This window comes from Pantherophis guttatus, chromosome 10, assembly GCF_059756535.1.
Source record: "Pantherophis guttatus breed Tessera chromosome 10, ASM5975653v1, whole genome shotgun sequence".
In the NCBI taxonomy this organism is placed as follows: Eukaryota; Metazoa; Chordata; class Lepidosauria; order Squamata; family Colubridae; genus Pantherophis; species Pantherophis guttatus.
In genome coordinates, this window is record NC_142072.1 from 29,966,015 (window position 1) to 29,990,879 (window position 24,865).

Below are 24,865 nucleotides of genomic sequence, written 5' to 3' on the forward strand. Positions count from 1 at the left end.
CCCAGCTACCACACCCCAGTTATTCCAGGGTGCTTTTGACTCTGTGAGGGGAATGAAGGTTGACTGGTGAGGATGACAATGAGGTCAGCTACTCAACCGTGCCTGGCAGCCAAACTATGGAAATTCTGCGAAAGTGGTTCGGGGATGCCAGCTTTTGTGATGCCTCTACCTAGCAGCCATGGGACCTGGGGGGCGAGGCAGCTACCTGGCTAGCATGGCAGCAGGAGCTGAAGCCGAGTGATGTACCACCTTCTAGGGTTTGATTGGCCAGTCTGAAGCTTCGACTGGATGCTGCCCCATACAGATCACAGGAGATCCTGCCAATAAGTGGCCCAAGGTGGGGTTTATAATTGGGGTCCATGACAGCAAGACCAGGACTGTTGACTGGAGCAATCAACAGAACAGGGGAAGGAGTTTCCCAGTACTGGACCCCGTGACATGCGACCCCCACAGCCAGGCCGCCAGGGGCCCCTAACAGCACCTGGGGTCCCAGGTCAATGCCAAGCCAATCAAGGACTGCAAGGGCTCAGGTGGCCTATGAGATACTGGCTTTATCCACTGGTCATGGAACCCCCTAACCTGAAAGTCACGTTCGATGGGGATCCTAAGAACCTGTCTCTTTTTCTAAGACAGGTGATTAGCCACCTGGACTGCTATGGCCACTTCTACCCGTCACAGTGTGTGATGGTGATGGCAGTCTTGGGTGGAGAGGTGGCCAAGTGGATAGCAACCCTCCATAATGAGCACGCTAGTGAATTGGCAGACATTGGCCTCTTCCTGGAGGCACTATGGGGTTGGTTTGAGGATGTGACCAAAGTACACTAGGCGGAGGGGAAGCTTCTCCCTGTCAAGCCTGAATTTGATTGGGGTGTGGGATTGTTTGTATCCTTGGGAATGAATTCAGTTTGACAGTTTGGAGCTGAATGGGGGAGAGCTGAGGATGATAGTCTTCAGTCAAAACAACATAGCTAGCCGATGAGTCAAGTACATTCCAACGGCTGGCTGACTGGAGGAGGAGAAAAGTCGCCAAGCAACCAGCTTTCATCTTGGTTGGACAATGTGACAGTTTGTTTTGGAAAATTGAGAACTTATTACTTATATTGGGGTGGAAAGCACAGGAATCTTCAGTACTGGCTTTCCACCAATAGTGCCAAGATGATGTATCTAAATACATTTGTTCTTTGAGGAAATGCAATGCCTCAGAGTTCGATTTGTAATGGGAGCATTACTTGGAACCTGACAATTGTGCTGCGACAACGAGGCTGGTCAGCGGGAGACTACATCCGGGACTTCTACAGGGCTGCTGGTAAGGAGAGGTGTTGGCCTGAGTGCCTGCTGGTTCATCATTTTAAGGCGGGCCTGGACCGGAATTTATTTATTTATTTATTTATTATTCATATTTCTATGCTGCCCACTCTCCGAGGACTCTGAGCGGTTTACAACAAAGACAACATGAACAACATATTGCTCCCAACAATCTGGGTCCTCATTTTACCCACCTCGGAAGGATAAAAGGCTGAGTCAACTTTGAGCCGGTGAGATTTGATCTGCTGATCTGCTGAACTAGCAGTCAGCTGAAGTAGCTGCAGTACTGCACTCTAACCACTGCACCACGTCGGCTTTATGCCAGGTGTGTGCCTATCGGGGCCTAATGCACCGGCTGGGAGACTGGTACCAGGCAATTGTGGAATTAGATGCTGAACTGCGGGAGTGTCAACCTAAGGGGGAGTTTGGTGCTGGACTACGGACCATGGGGGAGTTCAGTTCTGGGCTTGGCCAACACCTTGATCCCTATCCCCAGGGCTGTGGCTACCGCTTGGTGATCAGGCATCGGGTACACTTCAAGTCAATTAGTGCCTTATATTTACCCCCTTTACCCAACTGGGGGGCCGTTATGGTCACAGAGATGACAAAGAGCCATACGGGTCCCCTCCCTGTCCCCATTATTGTCGCTGTCATAGGAGGGTTGGTTGTCAGTCCTGGAAGCCATCTTTTACTTTGGATCTTCAGAGCTGCCACATTTAGTGCTGTGGGAAACTGGGAAGGGGGATTGAATGGAGTTGGGAAGATATGTTTATGTTTATGATTATGTTTTATTAAATTTATATACCGCCCTACTCCCGAAGGACTCAGGGCGGTGAACAGGCACAAAATAAAACGTACTGCCATCGCTACCAGTTCTCTGAACCACCCGCCGCCATCGCTACTGGTTCGACTGAACCAGTCCAAACTGGTAGCATTTCACCCCTGGTTTATCTTCTTCTGGATGGCACCTAGGCAAGACTTCGTTCCCATACTGGAATATCCTTGAGAGACCCCTATGCTGATCGGGCCACAAGAATGGTAGACACTCTGCACAGGGTGTGGGGAGCTATGAAAATGGCTCTACAGAAGGCCATAGAGACCCAGAAGGTGCAGGCAGATAAAAAACAGTTTCCGCAGAAGCCAGGTGGGGGAGAGGGTGTACCTGTCAACCAAGTATTTAAAATTAAAGGTTCCATGTTGAAAACTGGGCCCAAAGTTTCTGGGCCCGTTCCCTATTGGGGCAAGTAATTGATCCTGTAATGGTGGAGCTAAAGTTACCCCAATTTTTGGGTAAAATGTACCCAATATTTCACAGCAGCTTGCTGAAGCCGGCAATGAAAGCCCACACTCAGTCGTCAGTGGTCTCATTACCTGAACCTGTGGAGATATGGGGGGGACACCCATTAAGAGAGGGGGTTGGGGAATGTTTGAATTAACACCCTATGTTCCTCTCATTGCAGGACATGATCATTGGTTGAGGGAGGGAAGCCTGTCAGCCCTGGAGGCCATCTTTTTCTTTGGATCTTCAGGGCTGCCATGCATAGTGCTGTGGGAAACTGGGAGGAGGGATTGCATGGAGTAGTAGAGGTATCTAGCCATAATAACATTCTTTTCTCTGAGAGTCAAGGACATTCTGCCTGCATCTGGAGTGGCGTGACTGGGAGGAATCTCCAGTTGGGACAATGCTTTAATTGGACCATGTGATGGACATGTGGGTGCTGGGCAGGGACTTGGACTTTCTTTTGGGTGGAACAAACCTTGAAGCTTTCAGATTCAGGTTTTCCCAGATGTGCCAATATGATATCTCTAATAAAATGGAACCTTGAGGAACTTCTAGCCTTGGAGTCTTCTTTCATTGGGGGTGTTACTTGGAACCCTGACAGTTAGATTCCTGACTACATTGGGGTTGCAGTATTTAGTTCAATGAAAGGTCTATCCCCTCACAGATGCCTCATGAGTGGCAAGTAGGAACAACCTTCTCCAATGTCAGGATAAATGTCTAATTCTCCCAGGTAGGGGCTGCCACCTCCCCATATCCCATCATACCCCCTTACCTCAGACTCCTCCCCTGGTATATAAAAGGGTCCTACACGTGGGCATCCAGCAGTTCCAGATGTGTGCCTGCAAAGACAAGACAGAGGTCAGTGACCTTTACCCTGAATTGGGCCTAGGAGGACTCCAGGCCTAGAATAAAGAATCAATGAAGAGATACCATTGTCTCCTGTGAGTTATTGGGTTAGATCCATCCAGCATTAACAAATTGGCAGCAGAGGATGGTTACCCATAACTCTAAAGAATGACTGAACAAGCCGCTTACTCTGATAAGAAGAGCAGAGTAAACACCAGGGCATTCACCAAGAGGATGGCTGCTCAACTGACACCCAAAGGTGCCATGCCAAGAGCCACCCCAGCTGGAAGTGGACAGGACATCGAGACGGGCCCACTCCTCTGCAAAGAGAGACCACGGGAGGAAGCAGATGACCACGAAAGAGAAGGGCCACGAGAGGAAGACGAACTGAGAATGGCCCTGCTGAAAATGATGGAAGCGCCCATTAGCAATGGAGAGCTCATCACGAAACTCCAAGGCCTCCTAGAAACTCATGGAGCAGCAATGAGCACCCAAGAAGACGCCAGCCCGGTAAGGGAAAGGGAAGGGGATTCCCTCGCAGAGGCCCCAGACATAGAGGGGTTCAGTTTTGCGCCAATTTCCCGACGGCCATCTTGGAATGGCCAGCAACCAATGGGAAGCCGGGATTTGAATCCAATGGCTGGAAACAGCCAAGGCCCCAAAACAAATGGGGGGGGCATCCAGAAAACAACTGCAATAGACAAGTCCAAGTAAATCAGAACTTGCCTAGCGTGCTCGAGATAGAAAAAGCAATGGAGACTCTAGCAGCAGCCTTTGGCTCCGCATTCAAGCCTCCTGCACCAACCACAAGCTGCAAGGAAAACCTCGAGGGCCAAGAAGGCACCAGAGTGACCACCAGCTTCGAGACACCAACCCTATCACTACCAAAGGGGGCAACGTGCTTCCACGACGAACAAGAAACCCCGACCGCCTATGGAGCAGAATAAAGGCAGGACTCGAACTCACCACCCGCCTCACTAACTACGAGGGATCCAAGAGAAGAGAGACGTGCCAGCTACCTACCTGCTCTGCGACCTCTGCCAGGCTTCTCCAACTGACCAGGGGCCAGCACATCCGGATCAGGACCAGCCATTGCCACCGCTGCTGCCGCCGCGCCACCGATCCTCGAAAGTCCTCGACTTACGACCGTTTCGATCCCGAGCCTCCAGCCATTCTTCGCTGGGGACTACACAGCCCAGCAGCGACTTCCAGGGTCCCACGATGCATCCAGACCCACCAGGGGGTGAGTCAAGGGCTCCACCAGCAGGCCTAGGCCTAGGCCTGAGAACTGCAGCCATGAGCTCCCCTCCAGACAGCCTCCAGCATGAAATGGGCCTCGCACATGCTCAGACGCCACCTGCAGGAAGAGAAGGGAGGAACATAGAGATAAGTCAGAACATAGAGACAAGTCAGTACAGAATAGCCATTCCCATGCCATATTGTGAGTTCCCTCACTCACAAAACCATGGACAACTACCCTCTGTAAGTAACCATTCTAACAATTCTGGGGCTTTACCTGTCAACTTTCCCAAACTGCAAATAGATGGAAAAAATCTTCTAGAGTGGAGTCAACAGCTGCAGATAGTTTTTATGAAAGAAAACTTACTTTTCCTAATATCAGATCCATCCCAGAAACCCTGGACTTTTGAAATTGACTGTAACCACCACAGGGCTTTTTGTATTTTGTTAACCAGTATTTCTCCAACTTTGTACCCAAGCATAGGGAATCACATGACAGTGCATGAAGTGATACAAAACTTTATAACCTTTTTTACAGCAGAAGTAGAGCAACCACAACTAGGATTTCCAGAGAATTCCGTTCTGCCAGACTTAGACCAGGGGTCCCCATGAGTGAACACCTGTTAAAACTTAACACAACCAGGACTGAATTAATGCATAGGGGTGAAGCAATCACTGAGGAGAGTATGATGAGTATAGTCATAAATTCTTTAGACAGTAGCTGGGACAACTTTGTGATGCAATTGGACAGCCTCAGTCTAGAACACTTAACATTAGACACACTCACTAACTGCCTTATTGCAGAGGATAATTTAAGGAGGGACTGCCACATGTCAAGAAGGGACCCCAGACACACCAAAAGGGTTGAGTTCCAGGACAGGGGAAAGGTTGCCCCAGAGTGTTTTTCCTGTGGGTCCAGGAATCATTTAAGGAGGGATTGCCCCAGAGGTGATAGGGACAGAGGATATAGAGAGAGACGGTCACCAGACCGCAGACATTTCAGGGAACGGGGACGTGGGTGGTCACCCAACCCTAGAAAAAGTAGTGAACGCAGGGATGCTCCCAGAGATAGCAACCCAGGGACCATGTACGGCTTCAGGCATGGTAAAGCAGACCCCAAGCAGGGGACAGATGAGAACATGTGGCTTCTGGATTCAGGAGCCACTAATCATACAACACACAACCCCAATCTATTCACCTCTCTCGTAGAGACAGACTTCAAGATCAGAATGGCTAACCAGAGCACAGCCAAGGTCATAGGGAGAGGGAATGTACATATACCAGGGGTTGGGAAAATAGAGGGGGTACTGTATGTGCCAGAAATACTCCACAATGTCTTAGCCATCACAAAGCTCACAACAGACACAGACACAGAGGTAACATTCAAGGAAGGCAGGGTACAGATACTCAACCAAGGAAAAAGGGTTGGCAAGGTAAACACACATGATGGATTACTGTACTTTACACCCAGTGAGAACAGCGAGGGAAGTATAAACACAAGCATCACCCATGACCAGGGGGAAGACACTGAAACTAGAGGGGGACCCCAGGAGGAAACAAACACTGTGTCACCAGGCAAAAACAAGGTATCCATGGGAAAACCCATCCACGACAATTGTGCCCACCTCCTTCACAGAAGACTAGGACATATCAGTTTCCTGGTTGTAGAAAAAATGCTAGGATGTACAGAGGGTTTGAAAATAAAGGACTGCAAAAATTATTTGGAGTGTTCAGTGTGTAAATCTTCAAAAATTAAGGTCAAAGCGAGGCACAAAAGGTCAGAGCGCACAACTGACCACCCATTTCAGCTAGTACACATGGATTTAGTGGGACCACTGAGACCTTCCACTGGACACAGGAAAAGGTTTTTCTTAACCATAGTAGATGACTACAGCAGGTATGGCTATGTGTACTCTCTCAAGCATAAAAATGAGACATTCCAAAGGTTCAAAGACTTTTATAAAAGGGTGGAACTACAACATGGGGCAAAAATCAAACAGATAGTGACTGACCAGGGCACAGAATTCATGGCCAAGGACCTTGCAAAATGGTTAAGGGAGAGGGGCATATTGCATTTTAGCTCCACCCCTTTTTCCCCATTCCAGAATGGGGTCTCAGAATGAAAAAACGGATTGCTCCAAACAATGATGAGGTGTGTTTTGGAGGACGCTGGAATGAGCCAATCATTCTGGTCAGAGGCACTACACTATTCAAATTACACACTAAACAGGTTGTGGTCAAGCTCAATCAATAAAACCCCATATGAACTAATGTACAATAGAAAACCCAACCTAGCCCACCTACACGTATTTGGTGCCCCAGCTGACGTCCACATTCCCCGACAGCTAAGAAAGAAGGGAGAAAAGGTGTCAAAAAGACTAAGGTTCGTGGGCTATGAGCCTGGAACAAAGGGATTCAGATTTGTGGACTGCAATAACAAATTCATTGTGTCCAGGTCTGCGGAATTCCATGAGCACTCAAATTGGTCAAAGCTCCACTGCAATGACATTTTTCTTGGAAGAGACATGCAACCACATAACCAAAGCGACAAAGAACTGACCACCAGGGGGCCAGAGGAAACTGAAACAGACAGACCCAAACACCAAGAACTGAAAGCCGAGGAATGGAAAGAAGGACACCCCACACTGAACCTAGATAGCCTCACCGAAAAAGAAGCTGAATGCCTGCATGAAGCAGATACGCCTCCAGACAGACCAACTAGATCCAGTAGGAACAAGTTACCAAAGAGACTAGAGGACTACGTCATGTCCATACACAGAGAGCATTTCACACCCAGTTCCTACGAAGAGATACTCGGCCTCCCCCAGGAAGAGAGGGAAAGGTGGAAGCAAGCCATGGAAAAGGAGATGGAGAGCCTCCGAGAACTACATGTATACTCGCCAGCTCAAGCATCTGAGAACAAAAAGCCAATTGGGACCAAGTGGGTGTTCAAAGTCAAAACACTCGAAGACAATAAAACGCTCTACAAAGCGAGGTTGGTCACACAATTTTTGTCTGGGCCAAAATGATTTAATTTGATTTTATCTGGTTTTTTAAATTTTTTGTATCTATGTTATTTTATTGTTTGGCTGTTCACTGCCCTGAGTCCTTCGGGAGTAGGGCGGTATACAAATCAAATAAAACAAAACAAACAAACAAGGCTTCGCCCAAAGGTACCCGGAAGACTACATGGACACCTACTCCCCCACAATCAGGGCTGAGAGTGTTAAGAGCGCCCTAGTAATTGCCACCATCCTAGGGCTGGAAGTATTCCAATTCGACGTGCAAACCGCATATCTACACGCAGAATTGGATAAGGAGATCTATGTTAAGGCCCCACCAGGATACAACGATGGAAAGGACAACACATGGCTCCTGAACAAAAGTTTATATGGACTCAAACAGTCTGGCAAGAGGTGGTACGACTGTCTAGCCAAAGCTCTCAACACCATGGGCTTCAAAGCCACCTCTGCAGACAAATGTTTTTTCACAAAGAGAGAGGGAGGAGCATTCGAAGGTATTCTTGTGTATGTGGATGATATATTGTACATAGGGAAGCAAAGGGCCAAATGCGATAAATTTGCCACCGAGTTAGGAAATCATTTCTCTCTGAAGTCACTAGGGAAGATAGACAAGTACCTAGGGGTGCAAGTGATTAAAACTGACAAGGGCTTCCGGATCTCACAAAGAGAGAAAATCATGGAACTGTTATCCAAATGCAACATGTCAGGGGCAAAACCCTGCGAGACACCCATGCAACCGGACTTCATAAGGAGCATGTACAATGAAGCTGAACCCTTCGTTGACAACAAGCTATATAGGTCAACAATAGGCTCGCTACTCTACATCGCCAACTGGACGAGGCCTGACATCGCTCTGGCCGTCAATCTACTGTCCAGACACGTGAGCAAACCCACTGTCCTGCACTGGGATGTCATAAAAAGACTGCTCAGGTACCTGAAACACAGTGCCAATGCCCAGCTGTGCCTCGAATCAGACCTGTCTAAGAAACCCAAGTTAACCTGCTATGCAGACGCTGACTGGGCCGGGGATGCCAAAAGCAGAAAAAGCACTTCTGGATACGTAGTCTTCTTAAACAATTCCCCTATACATTGGTATATGGGAAAACAGAAGCTGGTGTACCTAACATGTATGTTCACAGATATCATATGTCCGCCATTAATTAGACATTTAGAGGGGGATTTGTCAGGATAAATGTCTAATTCTCCCAGGCAGGGGCTGGCACCTCCCCATATCCCATCATACCCCCTTACCTCAGACTCCTCCCCTGGTATATAAAAGGGTCCTACACGTGGGCATCCAGCAGTTCCAGATGTGTGCCTGCAAAGACAAGACAGAGGTCAGTGACCTTTACCCTGAATTGGGCCTAGGAGGACTCCAGGCCTAGAATAAAGAATCAATGAAGAGATACCATTGTCTCCTGTGAGTTATTGGGTTAGATCCATCCAGCATTAACATCCAAGTCTAAGACTTCCTTTCAGGTGTGAAGGACCAGATCCACTCCTGAAGATTCAGTTTAAACTATTTAAACTGTTAAAAGCTTTGCATAGGAATCTTCTCAACTAATGGTCAGCATCTGGTTATAGTTAGATAAGAGTCAAGGGAATTCAAGGAAGGGTTGGATTTAGTCAGCTTGTGTTTCCATAGAGATTAATCTAGACTGATCCCTCTTTTAACTCCTCTCCCTGTGTCAGGTGTGCTTCCTTCAATATCCAGGAAAGAAAAACCCAAACTCAATATTTTAAAAGAGATTAGTACTTTTACTGAATATGAAATGATCGCAACCCAGGAAAAGCTGGAAGTGAGCAAAACGCGCGAAATAGCATCTAGTAAGCTTCTCCCCGCCCACCCACCCACCCCCGTGTCCATTGACCATCATCCAATCCAAAGGTCTCCCAAAGGTCAGGTGGCATCACGTCTGGCAACATCATTCATCAGGAATGTAGGGCAGTTGGTCAGCCGGCCCCTTTGGAGATTCAGTTTCGTTTCTTGGAAAGACACCTCCTGCATTGGAAAGACACCTCCTGCAATCTTCCCCCCCTTCGCCCCCTTAACTGGTCCCTCCCCCCGTTTCTTATGGCAGCTGAAGCAGGCAAAGCTGAGGCTGACACCCTGTCTCTGCTAGTTCTTCTCCTACACTTACCCAATACATGCACCTGCAGGTCATGAGTCTACAACACCTCTGTTGTCTCAGGATGTGGTCTCCATTTATTGCTCCTGAACCAGCAAATTGCATCCAAAAACAGGCCAACTGCTCCATACTGATACTCCATAAGTAATTAAAGTGGCACAATGGGCCTCTGTCAGTTGTGGAGAAGGAGCCCCCTAGTCAGGGGGCTGCTCCTGCAGTTGAGGGTGGAAACCCTGTGCCTCCTACACCAGCCTCATAAGGGAAGTCTATTAGAACACACTACTGATCGTGTCATGAGCTGCAGAGAACCCTTTGCCCCTTGCACCTGACCATGGTACAAATATGCCCAAGCAACCTCTTCTGCCATGTCCCACAATGCATGTGTCAGCATTCAAAGTATCGTATTTTCCGGTGTATAAGACGGCTCTTTAACACATGAAAATCTTCTCAAAAGTCGGGGGTCGTCTTATACGCCGGGTGTCGTTCTCCTGTAACCAGGCAGACCAGCCCAAAAGGCTCTGATGAGCCTTAAATGGCTCTGGCGATCCAAGCTCTGACCATCCCAGCTGAGTTGCCTGCTAATTAGGCAACGCAGCTGGGATCGCCAGAGCCATGTAAAAGGAAAAAAGCTTTCCCCTTCCAGCTTGCTTACCTTAGCTGCTAGTCGCAATGCTTGCCTTGCTTCGCTTGCCTGAATCCATTCCATCAGCAAGCAACTCCCTGCCTGCAATCAAGCAGGCAGGGAGTTGTGGACTTCAACTCCCAGAATTCCTCAGCCAGCAAAGCAAAGCTGGCTGAGGAATTCTGGGAGTTGAAGTCTACAAGTCTTAAAGTTGCAAGGTTGGACACCCCTGTTCTATTGGGTAAGTTTTTTTCCCCCTTTGGGAGCTTTAAAAAAAATAGTTAATTGGGGGTTTTTTTAGTTGTTCTTTTTTAGACCTAGCCATTTAAAGTTTAGGAAGTTTTAAATTTAGCTTTCATATAAAAATAAAAATAAAATAAAATAATATTTGTGCAGCTTTCTGAGATTTAGTGTGTTTCTGTAGTGTTTCACTCTAACTACACAAATACACAAAATCTCACAAAGCTGTATGTGGAATTTTGGGTGTGGAAAGTGTGAAAGTTGGTTTTTTGGGCTTTTTGTGGCTGTGTGAGGTTCCTGCTTGTTGCAGGGGCCATTTTGGTCTAGCACAGCTGCTTTTACATTGTGGGTGAGCCAGTTGTGTTGTGTTGTGTTGTGTGTGTGTAAAGTGTGAAAGTTGTTTTTTTGGGGGGCTTTTTGTGGCTGTGTGAGGTTCCTGCTTGTTGCAGGGGCCATTTTGAGTCTAGCACAGCTGCTTTTACATTGTGGGTGAGCCAATTGATGTTTTTTAATTTTTATTTGGTGTGCGTTGGAAGAGGGGTAGTCTTATACGGCGAGTATAGCCCAAACCCTATATTTTAACAGGAAAAGTCGGGGGTCGTCTTATATGCCCAGTCGTCTTATATGCTGGAAAATACGGTAATGCACCTATAGAAAGCAGAACTCCAAGGCAGGTAGATTCCTCAAAGAATAATTTATTGGATACATCATATTGACACAACTGGGGAAAACTGACTCTGACACTTCCCGCGGTTTTCACCTGATTAAAAGTAAAAGTTTCCCCTTTCCCCCCAAGTCATCAGTCACATTGTCCAATAGAGGTGCTGACTGGTTGCTTGGTTACTCCTCTCCTCTTCTCCCCAGCTGTTGGAATGTCCTTGGTTCCCACAGGAAAAACATTTTGTTTTGACTACAAAAACCCCGCTATCTACTCCTCCCTCCCTCCCTCCCTCTCTCCCCTCCCATGTGCTTTTTTGCCCAGGACCTCAAAATCATGTGGTCCTGTCCACCATTAAACCATCTTTTCAAGCAGTCTCTGTTAGATGTTTTTGTGCCAGCCATGGCAATTTCTTAAAAGGCCACCAGATGGGAGCAAAGAGGCACTTTTGATCCCACTGGTGGGTCAGGGGGCTCTGGCCCCTGCAGCCACATTGGGGGAAGGTTAATGGCCCTCCAGCCCCCTCACACCCATTGGTAAGGGAGGGGTCGGGGCCCCCCATAAGAACCCCTGCGCAGGGGCTGCCAGCTTGCTTTTTGGCTCTTGCTCTAGCTCCCCACGGGACTGATCCATGGGCTCAATCCAGGCATGGATGCCTCCATGCCAGGGAACTCATTTTCTCTACTTTATCTTTAAATAAAGCTTCAACTGATTGCATCCCTGCGTGCTGCCTTTTTCTTGGAAGTGCCTCAACGAACCATCGACCTTTGTGAGGGCTCTCACAGTCTCCATGTTTCCAGTGTCTTTCTCCCCACTTGGAACTGAACTCAGATGGACATTTCTTCCAACAATTGGAAGGGCCACAGAGGGCATCGAATCCTGATCTAGTGCAGGACCCAAAGGAGTATTTGAGGGATGAGCACCTCTGCTCCCTCATCTGGAACCTATCCCACTGGCTAGTGCTTAGATTCTAACAGAGGAATAGTATCAAGGTCACATGAAGTATAGTATTACTTTATAATGCTTTGGAAAGTCCATGCCTGGAGAATTGCATCCAGTTTGGGTCACCACAATATATATAAAAAAAGTTGAGACTCTGGACAGAGTGCAGAGAAGAGCAACAAAGACTGGATAGTTACTTGTCTGTAATGGTATAGGGTCTCCTTGAGCAGGGGGTTGGACTAGAGGGCCTCTATGGTCCCTTCCAACTTTGTTATTCTGTTACATTCAGGAAATCTGATATCTACTTTGAACCTCCTTTCTTGGTTCTGATCATCTCTCTAGGTCAGATGGGGGAAAAATACACTTTTCTTAATTTTTATTAGTGGAAATGAAATAGTTCTTTCAGCCCATCACTTCAAGTAATATGCATGTTTTGCTAGTTTTAATTTGCTCTTGGCCCAAAATTGAAATTTTATTCAAACAAAGAATATTGGTTTATATTGTTTGTTTATTGTGCACTTTTCAACCTGAGTTTGGCAAACATCAGGTAATCTCCAGTTTTTAAAATCAGCTTAAATAGGAGCAAGACATTCTTGATGCGGGTGAAGAAGGAGAGTGCAAAAGTTGGCTTAAAACTCAACATTAAGAAAACTAAGATCATGGCATCCAGCACTCTCAATTCCTGGAAAATAGATGGGGAGGAAATGGAGGTAGTGACATATTTTATTTTCCTGGGCTCCAAGATCACCACAGATGGGGATTGCAGCCAAGAAATTAAAAGATGCTTGCTCCTGGGGAGGAAATGTAGACAGCCTACTAAAAAGCAGAGACATCACCCTGCCAACAAAAGTGCGTATAGTCAAGGCGATGGTTTTCCCAGTTGCAATGTATGGCTGTGAAAGTTGGACCATAAGGAAGGCTGAGCGCCAAAGAATTGAGGCCTTTGAACTATGGTGCTGGAGAAGATTCCTGCGAGTCTCTTGGACTGCAAGGCGATCAAACCGGTCAGTCCTAGAGGAGATCAACCCTGATTGCTCTTTAGGCGGCCAGATCCTGAAGATGAAACTGAAATACTTTGGCTACCTAATGAGAAGGAAGGACTCACTGGAGAAGAGCCCAATGCTGGGAATGATTGAGGGCAAAAGAAGCACGGGACGCCAGAGAATGAGGTGGCTGGATGGAGTCACTGAAGCAGTAGGCGTGAGCTTAAATGGACTCCAGAGGATGGTAGAGGAAAAGGAAGGCCTGGAGGAACATTGTCCATGGGGTTGCGATGGGTCGGACATGATTTTGCAACTAACAAAAACAAAATAAGGGCAGTAAATAAATACTGTGCTATATTTACATCATTAGGGTGGCAGGGTTTAAATGGCTTAGGGGACCTAATATGCTGTGGTTAAATAAAATGTTTTGTTTCTGCAGGATTTAAAAAAAAAGGAAACTAACCAAACCTAGTCTAAAGGAAAAGGTTTCCTTTTAGGAGCATATTTAGCATATTTTAGAAAAAGCACCTTTCTGATGAAGAAAGAGGAAATAGGCCTCCATTTTCAGCCTGGAGGGCCTCTCCTCCAGCTCCCTCCACCCTCCAAGAGAGCAGCCTGGCGTGGCCAGGAAATATGCTCGCCCGAGGCAGGGTTTTGGATGCCGACCAGTCTGCAGCTGGCCCAGGGGGACTTTCCCACCCGCCATGCAGAGCAATTGGCTGAGGGCACACCATCTTATTTACAAATCCAGCAGGCCCCGTTACCTTCATTAAGGCTGCTGTTTTCCTTCTGCTGCTCAGCAACTGACAGGCTTGACTTTTTTTGAAAATGTACATTAGATTTAACAGCCTCTTTGCGCCATTAAACATTTCCTTTTCTAATTATAATGGATGTGCACAGAATGCTCCAGGGATTGGCAGGTATAACATGGCCCTGAAATGGGCTTCCATGCCACCAGCTGAGTTTGAAATTTAAACACAAGAGCATACCTGGGTGGGTAATTTAGAAACCTACTGGACCAAATGAAATTAGATTTTAAGACCTAAAACGCACCACCCAGAGATGTCATTTGTGCCAGTCTGTCCTCTTGCATTGTCAGTGCCAGAGCTCACAGTTCAGCTTCCTTCCACCCACTGCAGCATCAAAGGACAGACTGCAAATAAGGGTAGCAGCCAATTCTTACCCCCAGCTCTTTCCAAGGTCCAGCATTCCTCCCGGTCTTAGGAAGGGACTACACGGTGCCTTCAATTGCAAAGTCCTTGTGTTTCTTCCTGTCTCCCAGGAAAACAATAATAAAATCCTAGGTTTGGAAGGGACCTCAGAGATCCACCAGTCCAACCCCTGCCCAATGCAAAATCTGCTAGTCATCTTGGGCCAATGGCTATCCAGCCACTGTCTGAAGACGTCCATGAAGGGTGAATGACCTTCCATGAGATAGCTTATTCCACTGGTTGGCAGCTCTTGCTGTCACAAACATTCAGAACTAGCCTGAGCCTCCTTCCCTGAGATTTTAACCCATTGATTCTGGTGCAGCCCTCTGGGTGACCAAGAACAAGCTTTGATCTAATGATCCTTTAGATCCATCAGAAGCCGCTTTAACCTAACCCTCCTGAGTGGTCTTTGCTGTAGGCAGCACAGGTCCAGATGCTCCAGCAGGACTCCCTTTCTAGAGGGCTTCCTGTCTTGGACATGCTGCTGTCTCTGTCCTGTTTGAATGGTGGTACCCACAGGATGGGCCTGGCCAAGGCAGAGGAGTGGAACAATATCTTCCACTGTCTGGATTCCATGTGACTCCACGTCATAAGTATGAAACATGGCCATAAAACACTATTTTCAGTGCCATCGTAACTTCAAACAGTCATTAAATGGGCTACTTATATATTTTGCCATGCTTGGCTCTACTTGAGCACTTCCCTGCTTGACGAGGGCCCTGCTAAAGTCATCCTTCCCAGTCATTGGTATTATAGTCTGTTGCTCCTAAGAAGGACCCTTTGCAAAAAAGCCGGCTAGCCCGCCTTTTGCAAAGGGTCCTTCTTGGGAGCAACAGAGTCTGTGGCCCTTGGAGGCCCCAAATGCAAAGTCACCTGTTCACTTGCAGGATTCTCCTTGGCCTTTTTTTTTAAAAAAAAAATTGATTTATATGCCGCTCTTCTCCGGAGACTCAGGGCGGCTTACAATGCGTTAAGCAATAGCCTTCATACTTTTGTATATTTATACAAAGTCAGCATTGCCCCCACAATCTGGGTCCTCATTTCACCTACCTTAGAAAGGATGGAAGGCTGAGTCAACCTTGAGCCTGGCGAGATTTGAACTTGCAGTAATTGCAGACAGCTTGATGTTAATAACAGTGCTTTAGTCTGCTGCGCCACCAGGCTCCTTTGACATCAGGATCCTCAAAGGAAAGACCACTGAAATCTGTCCTCACTATCCAACAGGTCCTTCACCCTTCATTTCATGGTCTCTGAAGGTCCGGGTAGTTCATCAGATGGATTCTATATCATTATCAGGTTTTGGTCAGCCTTGTCTCTTTAAGCAAGTTGCTATTCAAACAAAAAGTGATTTCTTTTTAGTCACCTACTTTGCTTCATAGAAATAGACCGTCCAAGAGTTGTAAGGAATCCCCTCTTCAGTGTTGCAATCCAAATCAAAGCTTCCCAGAAGATGACCATCCAGGCTCCACGAGGGAGTTGGTCCCACTTTTGAACTGCTCTTATAATTAGGACTTTTTTTTTTCTAACATTCAACTGGAATCTGCCATACTATTCTTTGTCTTGCTGAGATGAAAAGGTATTTTTTATACCTTTTCAAGTATTTGAAGCGTATTATCAAATCCACTTTCAATTTTCCCCTCTAGGCCAAATATATCTCATTTATGATCATAGCATTGGATATTTTTCATCCCTCACTCATCCTCACTGTTCTTCTCTGAAACATTTCCAGTTCCTCTAAATCTTAAATTGTTCTACTCTGAACTGGATCTATTGCTCAAAGTTGGCTCTGACCTAAGCAGAGTACAGTAGAAGGATTATGTCTCGTGATGTAGAAATTGTACTTTGGTAGAAGTCTCCTACATATTCCTTGGATATGTACCATCGTAACACAGTGCCTCCCACTCCCAGCTCCCTCTATCGTTCCAGAAGGATACCATGGTCACTGAGCTGCTGAGAGGTCAAGTAGCACCAAGATGGAGGAATGACCCCCATCTCGGGCTCGCCAGAGATCGTCCATCAGCATGACCAAAGCAGTTTCCATGCTGTAGCCAGGCCTGAAGCCAGACTGAAAAGGTCTAGATAATCCGTTTCCTCCAATGACCGCAGGAGCTGAAGTGCCACCACTTTCTCTACAACCTTTCCCACAAAGGATAGGTTGGAGACTGGACAAAAGTTCTTTAATTCTGCTGGATCCAGGGAAGGCTTCTTGAGGAGGGGCCTTACAACCGCTTCCTTTAATGGTTGCGGGAAGGCCCCTTCCCTCAAGGACGCATTAACTAAAGCCTGGAGCCAGCCTCGTGTCACCTCCTTGCTGGCTAAAACCAGCCAGGAGGGCCACGGGTCCAAAAAACAAGTGGAGGAACTCATCGCTCCTACAGCCTTGTCCACTTCCTCAGGAGTCACAGGCTCAAACTCATCCCACACAATGGGACTAAGACCTGCCCCCGTCATCTCGGTCAGAATTGCCCAATCGGAGTCCAGGTCCATCCGAATCTGAGCAACTTTCATAAAGCATAAGGGCAAGGGTCACTGGTATTGGGAAGGTGTTCATCCCTGGGCTTGGGGAGGTTAGTGGTGTCCTATATGTACCTGAGATTGATTACAACTTGCTTAGCACCATAAAAATAAGTGAAAACACAAAGGTAGCAGTGTTGTTTACAAATAGTATTGCTATAGTCACCAATGATAAACATGTAGTTGGGGAAGTTTTAAAAATTAATGGTCTGCCCTACTACTTTCCAATTGTGAGAGCTGAGGAGTCTGAGGTCAGCAACTAGGTTGTTGCTTATGACAGTGATGATGGATCTCAGCCAGAGTCAGATGGTGAGACCGAGGGTGAAGGAAAGAGTGGGTGCAACTGCAATTTAAATGTGAATCAAGAGGTAAAAAGGGTGTGAGCTTTAATCTAGAGCATGGTGATGAAAGGCCAGAGGATGCCAATGCGATCTCTATTGGGAAGCCACTCCATGATGAGTGTGCTTACCTCATGCATCGCAGAATGAGTCATATAAGATACTAAAGAGTCATATGAGTTTCCCTGTGGTGCAGAAAGCGCCTAGGTTCTCCAAGGGGATTAGGATTAAAGATTGTAATACCTTCTTAGATTGTTCCATTTGCAGGAGTGCAAAATCCAAGGTGAAGCCAGTGCCCTGGAAATGAGAGAGGCAGTCTGAGCGCATATTCCAGTTGGTGCACATGGACATGGACTTGGTGGGTCCTTGAAACCCTCCATTGGTAAGAATCGTTACTTTTTGACCATTGTTGATGATCTTAACAGGTTCGGATTTGTCTATCTCCTCAAATCCAAGCATCAGGCCTTATCCAAATTTAAGGAGTTCTGCAGTCTGGTTAAGAATCAGCACAAGGTCAAAATCCAGAAGATCTTGATCGACAGAGGAACTGAGTTCAACTCAGCTCAGTTCTCTGATTGGCTGAAGGAGAAGGGCGTGGTCCATTTATGTACTGCCCCTTACTCCACTTTTCAGAACGGGGTGGCGGTGAGGAGAAATGGTGTACTGTAGGCGATGATGAGATGCGCCCTTGAGGATGCTGACCTAGATTTCTCATATTGGGCGGAAGCTGCTTTGTATGCAAACTACACTCTCAACCGGGTATGGTCCAGTGTAGTGCAAAAGACCCCATATGAAGTAATGTATGGCCATAAACCAAGATTAACGCATCTCCATGTATTTGGAGTGATGGTCGATGTCCACATCCCCAAGGAACTTAGAAAAAAGGGGGATAAAGTCTCACATAAATTAAGCTTCGTTGGCTACGAATCAGGCTCTACAGCTTTTAGATTTGTGGACTCAAACAGAAAAATAGTGATATCCAGGTCAGCTACTTTTCACGAGAGTACAAATTGGAGCAGGATTCATGCCAACGACATCCTGACTCCCAGTCCTCCTCGTAGTTTGGATAAACAGGTAAAGGATGTGTCAGAAAAATCCATCTAGTGATGGTAACACATCCGGCTCTGAGGATGACGGAGAGCGCATGCCCTCCAGACCTTTAAAGGGGATCCTCAAGAAAAGGAAGATAGTAGCCTGGAAGAAGGGGCACCTCACTCTAAAAGTTCAGAGTAGCAGTGATGAGGAGGACAGCTTATCAGATAGCTCTGATGCAGGTGAGGAACCAATTAATAGGCAAATTCGATCCACTAGGGGCAAGAAGCCCAAGAGGTACAACGGTTTTGTTACCTCTGTTGATCAGATCTCGACCACACCTCAAAGATATGAAGATGTGTTAACACTATCTGAAAAAGAGCAGGAGAATTGGCATACTGCAATGAATATTGAATTGGACAGTCTAAAGATGTTAGAGGTATTCACACCCACGAAATTACCAAAAGGCAAAAAGGTAATTGGCACTAGATGGGTCTTCAAGAAGAAACCCGTTGAGAAAGGCAAGTTTTTTTTTTTAATTTGATTTATATGCCGCCCTTCTCCGAAGACTCAGGGCGGCTTACAATGTGCTCAGCAATAGCCTTCATCCTTTTGTATATTTATACAAAGTCAGCTTATTGCCCCCAGAAACTGGGTCCTCATTTCACCTACCTTAGAAAGGATGGAAGGCTGAGTCAACCTTGAGCCTTGGCGAGATTCGAACCCTGCAGTAATTGCAGGCAGCTGGTCTTAATAAGCTTAATAACAGGGTGCAAACAAAGTTTATTTATAAGGCAAGGTTGGTTGCACAGGGTTTCTCACAGAGATTCCCTGATGACTACGTTGACACCTTCTCGCCTATAGTGCGCCCGGAGAGTGTTAAGACTGCGCTCACCATAGCTGCCATACACGGGGAGAGTGTGTACCAGTTTGATATACAAACTGCGTATTTACACGCCAAATTGGACAAAAAATTATATGTCAAGGCTCCTCAGGATAATCAGAAAGGTGACGTTTGGCTCTTAAATAAAAGCCTCTATGGTCTCAAGCAATCAGGCAGGAGGTGGTACGAATGTCTTACCAAACATCTAAGGCAGATGGGTTTTTCTGCCTCACCAGCTGATGATTGTGTGTTCATCAGAAGTCACCAGGGCACCAAAGAAACCGTTTTGGTTTATGTAGACAACATTTTGTATGTCTGCAAATCAGAGAGCAGATGTAAAATATTCTCTGATGAATTATGCCAGAATTTTGCCCTAAAGCCTCTAGGCCGAATTGACAAATTTTGGGGGGTTCAATTCGCTAAGACTGAGAGGAGGTTTGAGCTTTCTCAGCGGGATAAAATTTTAGACCTAATTGACAGATGCAGCATGGCAGAGGCCAAGCCCTGTGACACTCCCATACAAACGGACTTTCTTAAAAACATGTATGCCGAAAGTGCTGAGTTTGAACAGAAGACATTCTACAAATCAGTAATAGGCTCACTCTTGTACATTGTGGGGTGGACAAGACCAGACATTAGTCTAGCTGTCAATGTCTTGTTCAGGCATTCTGAGAACCCCACCCAATCCCATTGGAATGGAATCAAGAGGATTCTCAGGTATCTGAAGAATACTGCAAATTACTTACTTCTCTTAGAGCCTTATGAATCAGACAAACCAAATTTGTACTGTTATACAGATGCGGATTAGGCTGGGGACATCAAGTCCAGGAAGAGTACTTTGTATATTGTATTCTTAAATGGGAGCCCTATCCACTAGTATTCAGGGAAGCAGAAGTTGATTGCCACTTCTACTGCTGAGGCAGAGTATGTAAATCTGTCCAAGGCTTCAAACAACTTGATCTGGTTCGATGACCTTTTGGTGAATCTGTGGGAGGAGCCTGTGTACCCTATAAATATTCACGAGGACAATAAGGCAGCTATTAACATATCAAAGGCTGATGCTGTGGGGCAAAGGTCACGCCATATTGATATAAAATACAAACATGTGAGACAACTGTCTAAAATGGGTTTTATTAAAACAATCTTTTGTGATACTAAAGAGCAAATAGCTGATATCCTTACGAAACCATTGCCCCGGGACCAACACCAATACTTCTTAGATAAGGTACCTCTGGTCATGTAAAGAATGTACTGCTTGTCATTGCTATGTATGTATATATTGATAATGGTATTCAATGTATATAAGATGTAAATATAATGTATGTATTAAAGAAATTTCTACTTGGCATCAATAGTCACAGAGAAGGGAATTGTGAGAAAATTCCCTCACAGTTGCTGTGCCTATTAATGGCCTTTGGCTTAGATAATTGAATAAGCCAATCAGAGTGCAGCTCCTGGTTTTGAATCTCCCAGGCTTTTCTAACGGTCACTGAAACAGTATATAAGAAGCTGCTTGCCAGCAGGCTAAACCAGTTTGGGATCAGAGGCAGAGCTGAAGTCACTAAAGCCTCTCCCTTCTGAGGAAGAAAGGCCCGAACTCCAATCGTACAGGGCGATTGTAGAAAGAGCTGACAAGATACTTAAGGAAGTGTTACAATTGAAAATACCTAACTTGTTCTCTGTAAATATGTATATTTGTATATATGTTATTGTGTGATGTCATTATGATCTTTGTCATTGGTTCCTACTTACCTTTTGCCCCGCCTCCTCTGTATATAAGTCGTTGCTCCTGTCAGAACCTCAGCTGTCCAAATGTATTCCTGAGGAAGACAAGAAATAAATACCTTTGTTATAAGAAAGGCTTCAGTCTATTATATTGGGCCTGACCAGAATAAATAAACAAGTAACAAATTGGTAGCAAGAGGATGGTTTGGTAGGTCCAACCAAAAATAAAAATGCAAGAATCACAAAAAGACAAAAGAAGACCTGCCACTAGATATATAACAAAAAGAATGGCAGCCCAGCTGACTCCTGACAAAAACACACTAATTGAAGACATGAAGAAACACATACAATTACAAGAAAATGAACTACTAACACAATACAAACAACCACTAGCTGGAACAGAAGAAACCCCCTCAGCCTCAAACAAAGAAGGTGAAGTAAAAAGAAAAATACTAGAGTTAATAGAAACAACTACAGATGAATCAAATCTGCTTGTGAAAATCCGCAGCATGATAAACAATCACGGAACAGCAGCAGATAACGAACATAATAAACAAGAAAAATCCAAGGTAAGAAAGTCAACCCCTGACTACAAAAATAACACTGAAGATGGCGATAGTTTCGCGCCTTTTCATGGCGGCCATCTTATCTACCTAATACTCCCAAAATGGCCGACCAATCATTAAAGGAATCCCAAATTTTAAATTACAAAGCGGGAAGCAAAACCTACCAAGAAGATGCCTACCCAAGTCCAGAAATAAATAAAAAACAACTATTTAACCAATATAACACTCAACCTACTGAACTTGAAATAGATAATGCCATGCAGGTGTTAACTGCAGCATTCGGGATGAAACTAAAAATACCAAACAAACAATCAGAAAATGAAAAAGAAAATTCTAAACGAACACCTATCAAAAGTCAAAAAGAACTAAACTATCTAAAAGAAGAACTAATTGCCCGAGAAAAGACACACTGGCAACCATACTTACCTGCCAAAGAACACCTTGCTGAGCGACCTGACTTCACCGCCAATGACAGTCTGCATCGAGCTCCGCTTCCCGGCCACATCGAGGAACATGGCTGCCAAGCCTCCGGTGGATTTTTCTTCGATCGCCGCGACTCCGGAGACTTCCCGACGAGCTGGACAGCATCCCGGGCATTCTTCAGTCACCAGAGGCCCTCCGGAAACAAAGCTGAAGAACAGAAGGCCGACTGGGACTTCATCCCGGGAGCTGCAGGCACAGGATCCTCTCTCGTTGACTGCTGGGGAAGAATGAGGACTGAGCATGCGCAGAACGAACCTGCAAAGAAAAAAGAAGAAGACATAAATACAAGTCAGCACAGATCCAGCCAAAACATAGAGATAAGTAAATACAGACATGCCTCTACCATACCTATGCCTTATTGCAAGTATGCTAAGGTCTTAAACCATGGACAGCTCCTGAATATAAATAATTTCTCACAACACTCTGGGACACTACCTACAGACTTTATAAAATTAAAATTAGATGGAAGCAACTTAATGGAATGGAGCCAGTATTTACAAATTATATATTTGAAGGAAAACATTTTATTCTTTATTGATGATCCACCAGACAAACCTTGGACTTATGAAATAGACTGCCTCCATCATAAGGCTTATTATATATTAATTGCTTCTATTTCCCCAAGTATCTTTCCTAGTCTTGAACATAATCTAACCGTATCTGAAACATACCAAAAATTATTTAATTTGTTTTATAGCAAAAGTGTAGCCACAACTATTAGAATTTCAAGAGAATTCTATTCTGCCAGACTAAAACATGATACATCTATGAGCGAACATATCCTAAATCTGAATGCAACCAGAGCAGAGCTCATCCAAAGGGGGAAAAATATTTCTGATAGCACTATGAAAAGCATTATAATCAATTCATTAGACCCCAGCTGGGATAACTACATTACTTTAATTGATAACTTAAGTTTAGAACAACTTACCTTAGAAAACCTTACCAATAAACTTATTGCTGAAGACAGACTTAGAAAAGAACGATCTGTATATCAAAGGGAAGGTAGAAATCAAAAAAGGACAGATTTCAGAGTCAGAGACAGGTACCCACATGAATGCTCAACAAGTGGATCTGAAAGACATCAAAAAAGAGACTGCCCCAAGAACGCAGGATATAGAGATACATATCACCACAAAGATAGAAGAATACATTTCTTAGATAGAACTTCTCCTGACTACAGATATAAACGCAGGGAATCACCACATTCAAAAGAAAAGAAAATATACAGAAACAACCCTAGGGAAAACAAAAATGGATCACTATATGGAATAAAAGACAGTAATACATCAACATCAGATTCACTCAACACATGGCTCATCGACTCTGGAGCCACATGCCACAAAACTCACAATAGAAAAATACTCAACAACTTCACAGAAAGGGAATATTACATAAAAGTAGCAAACCAAAATGAAGTCCTAGTAAGAGGAGTAGGTGACACGCATATAAAAGGTATAGGAAAAATAGAGGGGGTGCTATTTATACCCGAAATTCCAAATAATATATTGGCAACTCTAAAACTAAGCATAGAAAATGGGGTAGAGACCACGTTCAAAAGTGGAAAAGTATTTATGACTAAAAACAACAGGAACATTGGCAAACTATTCACAAATGAAGGACTAACATATCTACTACCACAAAATAATGAATTAATCTATGTACACTATCAATTAAAAAACAAAGAGGCAGAGCCAGATAGTCATGAAGGGGGTAATAATATACCAACTGTTGAAACCACTATATCAGAAAATTTACACAATGGTAAACCTATACACGACAACTGTACCGATTTACTCCACAGAAAGCTAGGACATGCAAGTTTCCCTGTTATACGGAAAATGTTAGAATGTTCCGAAGACTTAAAAATAAAAAATTGTAAAAATTATTTGGAGTGCTCCGTATGCAATTCATCCAAACTCAAAAACAAACCTAAGCCCAAAAAAGCCACTCGCACTACACATTCAATTTTTCAGTTAGTTCATATGGATGTTGTAGGCCCAATGAAACCTTCAATTAAATATAGAAAAAGATACTTTCTAACTATAGTCGATGATTACAGCAGGTTTGGGTTCGTGTACATCCTTAATCATAAAAGTGAAGTTTTCAAAAAATTCAAGGAATTCTTTAAAATGGTAGAAACTCAACATAATATTAAAATTAAACAAATAATGACCAACAGAGGGTCAGAATTTTTATCCAACGAATTTTCAAATTGGCTAAAATTACAAGGAATATTACACTTTAAATCTTGTCCCTTCTCCCCCTTTCAAAATGGAGTCTCAGAGAGAAAAAACGGTTTGCTACAAACCATGATTAAATGTGTGTTAGACGATGCTGGTTTAAACCAATCATTCTGGGCTGAGGCCCTTACTTATTCTAATTATAATCTAAACTGCTTATGGTCAAGTACAATCAACAAGACTCCATATGAACTCATGTATGGCAAAAAACCAAAAATTGGACATTTACATATATTTGGCGTAACTGCTGATGTATATGTACCTAGACAATTGAGACACAAAGGAGAGAAAGTATCCAAAAGACTAATATTCATGGGGTACGAATCAGGAACCAAGGGATATTGCTTCATTGATAAAAATAACCATTTCATTGTATCCAGATCTGCCATGTTCCATGAACATGCAAATTGGTCAAAAATACACCTCAACGAGATATACCCAGAATCAAAAGACACTACACACACACACACAGAACATTATTCACCAGATACCAACCCCAAAATTATAACAACAAACAAACCCAAATACCCAAAAATAATTAATGATGAATGGAAGAAAGGACATCCTATATTGAAAGTAGACCCACTAACTGAAAGGGAAG

General features: G+C 44.8%; 1 long non-coding RNA gene across 2 annotated transcripts; it reads right to left on the reverse strand.

Annotated features, from left to right (window-relative positions):
* Positions 1-3,350: 3,350 nt before the first annotated feature.
* On the reverse strand, positions 3,351-9,150 carry LOC132711766 (uncharacterized). Of its 2 annotated transcripts, XR_015729461.1 has the most exons (4): positions 9,105-9,150; positions 8,947-9,013; positions 4,457-4,790; positions 3,351-3,426 (listed from the first exon to the last, which is right to left on the reverse strand). It is a non-coding gene; the product is annotated as an uncharacterized LOC132711766 (long non-coding RNA). The 2 variants fall into 2 exon arrangements; XR_009622501.2 differs by having other exon boundaries at positions 8,947-9,143.
* Between the last annotated feature and the right edge of the window lie 15,715 nt (positions 9,151-24,865).